The sequence below is a fragment of the Drosophila mauritiana genome, chromosome 2L (genome assembly GCF_004382145.1).
Source record: "Drosophila mauritiana strain mau12 chromosome 2L, ASM438214v1, whole genome shotgun sequence".
In the NCBI taxonomy this organism is placed as follows: Eukaryota; Metazoa; Arthropoda; class Insecta; order Diptera; family Drosophilidae; genus Drosophila; species Drosophila mauritiana.
In genome coordinates, this window is record NC_046667.1 from 11376091 (window position 1) to 11381815 (window position 5725).

Below are 5725 nucleotides of genomic sequence, written 5' to 3' on the forward strand. Positions count from 1 at the left end.
TTTCAAACTCGTTGCTTGCTTTTCAATTTGCTCGAATTGACTTTATCGCACATGGCCATAAATCGCTGGGAGCAAAACGAACGTGGAAATCAATTTAATTATGTGCTGCCTGCCGAGGAGAGACCCTAAACTTAATGTATTCTTTATGGCGGCGAAATCTATTGAACTGCACTTTGAATATCTCGAGCGGCGGGTAAAACTTTCCATCCGTCGAGAGTCAATATCATGAATAACGATGTAATAAAATACGTGATATGAATTCAAAATTCCGCCGGCACACATGATGATGAACTGCTTTGGTCTGTTGCTCTGTTTTCTGCCGAGGATAAGCCTGAGCCAGCACATAATTCTTGAGTATTTTCTGTGAATTAGCTGGCATACTCCAGCCATAAACAGGCTCGCATCCTGCTCATCCTCTCGCCAACTCAATGGTTATTTGCCAGGTCCTGTTCCTGAGTCCCCACGAGCAGGAGCGGCAGGAAATTCCAGCAATTTTGCAAGCACTAACGCAGCGCAGAAATATGATGAGATAATGCCAGAAAATAATAGCTGTGACTACTCCAACGTCCAGAAGCAGCCACAGCTCGGCATGCGTCCCATAGGCCCAACCTCAAACGGTTTCGACTGAAAAACACCCAGGACAAAGTTCCGAAAGCCATTGGGCTCCGCTGTGCCCGACAAGCACTGAAAAAAATATTATGAAATGTTTTATATTATCCCCCATTTCGAAGATTATTGAAATGATTAAGAAATTCTGATACAAAATTGTATATCTCATAGATCCACATAAAATAATATTACAGTGTTTAAACTATCTATATTTGTACTCATTTTTTGAAAAATTCTTTGAACTACAATTTCATTCTTAACTTTCGGAAGATTTATTTTAAATGCCTTTCTTCTGACTTATGTAAAGTGACTCAACACTAGCATATTTCAGTGTATGAATTATCGAGTCCCATATACCCCGCAAAGACCACTGAAAAGTCCGAAGCTGGCTGCAAATTTTGTGACAGGCAGCAGTTGAGAACGGACTTGGTCCTGGTATCCGAATCCCCATTCCCCGGGGGTCACTCAAGTCCAAAGCGTCTGTGTTTCTGCATATGCAAAATGCAAAAATTTCGCATTGCTTGTATTTTTTTGCCCCGGTTTTAGACTTGCAGATTTACTTGCCATAAGGGTATTTGGTAAGATTCGGTGGGAACCCAAACTTAATGGTTATTCTTGTTATAATAACTTTGCAATTGTCATTTAAAGTTATGAAATGAGAAAGGAGTATAAGAACAAGAATGGACATTTTATTTCTGGGTATAGGATGTTGTGTATCCGCCTTTCAAGGCAATTGGAGTTATTTAAAGTTTTTGTAAAATATTAGTAATATAGGTGAGAAGCCTATTATTTTTCAACACAATATAAATACAAGTGGTTTTATTCAATTTCTTACGATTTATTTTAATTTATAAATATTTCACAAGTTATTATAATGCACCACATAAATTAAAAACTAGTTTTAGAGCATAAAATATTCGCTTGATCCTGTTGGTGTAACGCTTATTTTGTTTTCTGTTTACGTGGCTGTTTTCGTTTTCATGCAACGTCGCATTAGGCAAAATGCAAACCACTTTTCCCCATTTTCCTTCGCTGGCAAAAGGGCATAAAATGAGGGAAATAAATGCGAATAAGAAAAACCATCACCAGTGGAGGGGGTGGGGAAAATGCAGCATAAATTCGTTGCAGGGCCTGCACGTTAAATGCGAACGCTGTCTACCTGGCTAATTTGTTTCGTTTGAGCGGCGGAAACTCTTCGAACAAAAGTGTCCTTTAAGCGGCATTAAATTGACCTGGTCCTGACAGCTTGACATAATGCCTCGATTATGCTGACACAAACACAATCAGATACCTATGTGCGAATCAATAAAGTGTAAATTGTAACATTAAATAGTCATTAGTGTCTGGGGCCATTTGACCGGAAATTAATCAAGCAATAACCGCACGGTCCAAACGCTTTATATTTGACCAGTCAGTCGGCTGGCACTTGTTTTCCACACGCTCCCGCTCACGCCCAATCGCACCGCACCGCACCGAAAAGGGTTAATGTTTGGCCAGTCCTTGTACATATCATTAAGCACACAAACATATATGCGGCGCAATCAGATTGCGCCTTGTAGATATGTCAAACAAGTGACGGAAACTGTTTATTATTGCCCCATTGCAATGGCCGCAAACGGAAAAGGATAAAGGATGTGTCAGCCAGTCGGGCGAACAGAGGGACGAGTGCGGCTGGTTGTGCCCCAATAAATTTGTGTCCTGTGTCCAACGATTTAAGTTGCTACCTCTACGGCCAGATCAAGTGACCGCCCCTGGATGCGCAGATTAAAATAGAAAATTGTCAACAATTTTCAGACTCTGTCTGGGCAAAATAAAATAAATACCATAATGGCTTTTACTGCCTCAAAGCCGGAACTGCTAACAACACCAAAAATCCAGGCGCAAGGACAAGTCGGCAGGACGTTTGTCTTTCGCATTGTGAATTTCCTCCGCACACCCACGCTCTCACTCAAAGCGACAGGATCCATTGTGTTCAAGCACCGCCCACACACACACACACGCACGTATATACATTCACATCCGGTGGCCAACTTCCGTGTGTCAAGGAGCGCTCAAGCATTCATTTATGAATTTTTATTATTTTTTATCTTTGCCACCATTCGCTCTCGACCATCCGAACACCTCCTTCCCTGAGGCATCCGACCCCGATTGCCATGTAGTTTATATTGTTTTTTGGGGCATCTGACATCTATTGCTCGAAGTGTCTCTTTGGGGCTGTGGAACTCTAGATCAAAGACTCAGGTTGAGCGGCTTGCACACAATGTAAACACAGTTTGCAGCCACACGCAATTAAATTTCCGGAAATCGTCTATGCTGAATCCGATTTTAATTAAAATCGTTTTGTGCAGGAAGGAAGCCCGATTTTCGAGTCGGCAGGTAGCTGTAACCACAGTCGGAAAAAGTGTCGCATGGCAAAACACTCAGAAAAAAACAACTGTTTTTCTAATCATTCATATATTTCCTTTTATGACAACCAACATAATTTGTGGATTGCGGTTTTTGCCATCAGTATTCATAATCGATGAATATAATCATAATAATTAACTAATTGATTATTTGCTTGCTAAACTCGAGGTCAAGGCTGGCAATTATATTCCTAAACCACAATGATTTTTAGCTATACCACGATTATACACCGCAATTAACATAATTTATATATATTTTTTATTCGAATTTGATTCTAAGTGCTTTTTAACGAAAGCATTGTATTTTAATTATACAAGGACTAATATTATACATATTGACAGAATACAAATGTGGAACATTTTCTTAACGTGAAAAATAGGACATTCAATTAATTAAATTATTTATTTCCAGGAGGCTTATATACAAATTTGTTTTCAAAGTCCGATTTTATGTTTTCTATAATACATATAAGATCCGTTTCTTTTTTGATGTGCTAACACAATACATACAGCACTCCTGCGGTAAGAAAACCGCCGATATCGCAACGCTCGCCGAGGAGCAGAGCTTAATCGCTGGCCGCTGATACTCGCATATGTGTGTGTAAACAGCAGCCGGCTGAGTAGCGCTAAGCAAAGGCAAACACACTCGAGCAAATATCGCACACCCACAGAACGGTCCACACACATGGGTGTGTGCGTTGATTTCTCGAAACCAAAGCCATCCAGCCATGAGACCAACAACTAGCAACAAGCCAGGAGCAGCAGGACATGGACGGCGGCAAAGGGTCCTGATGGTGCGGCAGTGGCTACAGTTTGTGGCAGGCGACGCATGGCCTTGTCAACGGAACAGTCGGGGGGACAAGAGGCCACAGATAGACAACCATAAATATGAATGCATGTCCTCAAATGGTGGATGGGCTGAGGATTGGTGAAGGGGCGTTGGGTTGGCCACCCAGGGGCGGAAGGAAGTGGGCGGGGGTGGACTGCTGGTCCGGCTTGTTATTTACAGCCGGTTTTCAGAACTTGTGGCATAATTTAAGCACCTTGTTTAGCCACTGTTTATGGTCTCTCATGTCACTGGTCCATCTGCCAGAGTGCGTGCACAGGGAAAAATTATATATTTTTTAATTGGCTGCCATTCTGTACAAGTGAATTTATTTGTTGTCCTTTGTATATTACACCAAAATGCGAAAAACCCGTTCCTATTATGGGCTGATTTTGTGCTTTTATACGCCAACCAATAAACTATTTGTTGCAGTAGCTACACAGTACAGGTGTATCCTTTTGGAAAGGATAATATTTCTCAGTGTGCTTAGAGTGCCTCTCGTTAAAATGCTGCTGTTTCTTTTGGGGTCACGGGGTCAATGATGGTCAGCGCACACATTCATCAGGCCAAGCTGAGCTGGCGCTCTGCCACTTTAAATAATTTATAAATGCGACAAATCTAAAAACAACTTGGCCATAAAGCTGCTGGCTAAAGGATTTAGGGCCCGGCGACGCCCTTCGAACGTTACTTACGCAAATCAACAAACAAATCAACGGCACAAAAGTGGAAATCCTTTCGCCAGACCTCCTCGAACGATTTCCTGCTCCGACTTCTGTCAGCAGAAAATTCTTATTCGGCTATCAAATTGTAAAATGAAAACCGCTGACTTACTTTCCTCTCCAGCAGCACGAGTACGTGTGAGTGGGTGGAAGTGGGTGGCTGTTGACTGGCTGGCATTATGCAAACAAGACGGATCCTGTGAAAAAGCAAGAAAACCCTTTACCCCGTCTCCATTTCGCATTTGCGTGCGGCGCGCATTCAACGTGTTTCGTTTTCGCGTTTTTTTGAAAGTTGAGAATTTGCAAACATTGGAGCATAAGGGGCCAAAGTGGAGGTTAGCAAATGGAATCCCACCTGGTGTGTTTTGAAGCGAAGGGGAAAGGGGAGCACGAACAGGTGCCATTTCTTTTTTGGCAGATATGATTTTTAAGTGACGCCACCGATTTCATTTCGCGATTTCAAAGAATTCAGCACGAACTATAAGTAAAAGGGGAAGGTGTGGATAAGTTTTACAGTCATACTTTTGAAGGAGCTACAATACATCCGACCTAAAAGAAACTGGTTGTTTATGTTAATATTTTCTATATTCTATGAAATATGGCAACCATGAACAATATTAAATAATCCTATACCTAAAGCATACAACTTTCTTCTTAATACAGAAACATCGATATCCCCCAGCCAACTTTAAACAATTTCGCGAATCCGTTGCTATCCTTAAATTGCATTAATCGGCAGGACGAATCGCGGGGTCCTGCCACACCGCACACATATCATATTGATCGCAAGCCCATTAAATATGCATTTGCTGATATCACCTAAATCCGCAACGAAAACAGCTTATGCGGCATTCACCGTGTGTACGGCGTACTCAAAATCCGTGGCTTTATCCGTCCGTGTGCGTGAGTTTGCGTGTGCGGTTGACAGTCGTAAAGAAATACACGGCAATCCGGAAAGGAGTGAGGTGCGGCGGGTGGAAATTCAAGGAAAACGCAAACAAAACAATAGAATTTAAATGATTTTAATGCGACCATTGGATTTTATTGAAGCCGACGGATGTCGAGGCATTTTGGATGCTTGGTTATGAGCTACACGGGTGTCATATGAATACCAACCAAGCAAACATCCAAACAACCAGCCCAACATCCAACCGAACCCGACTCTT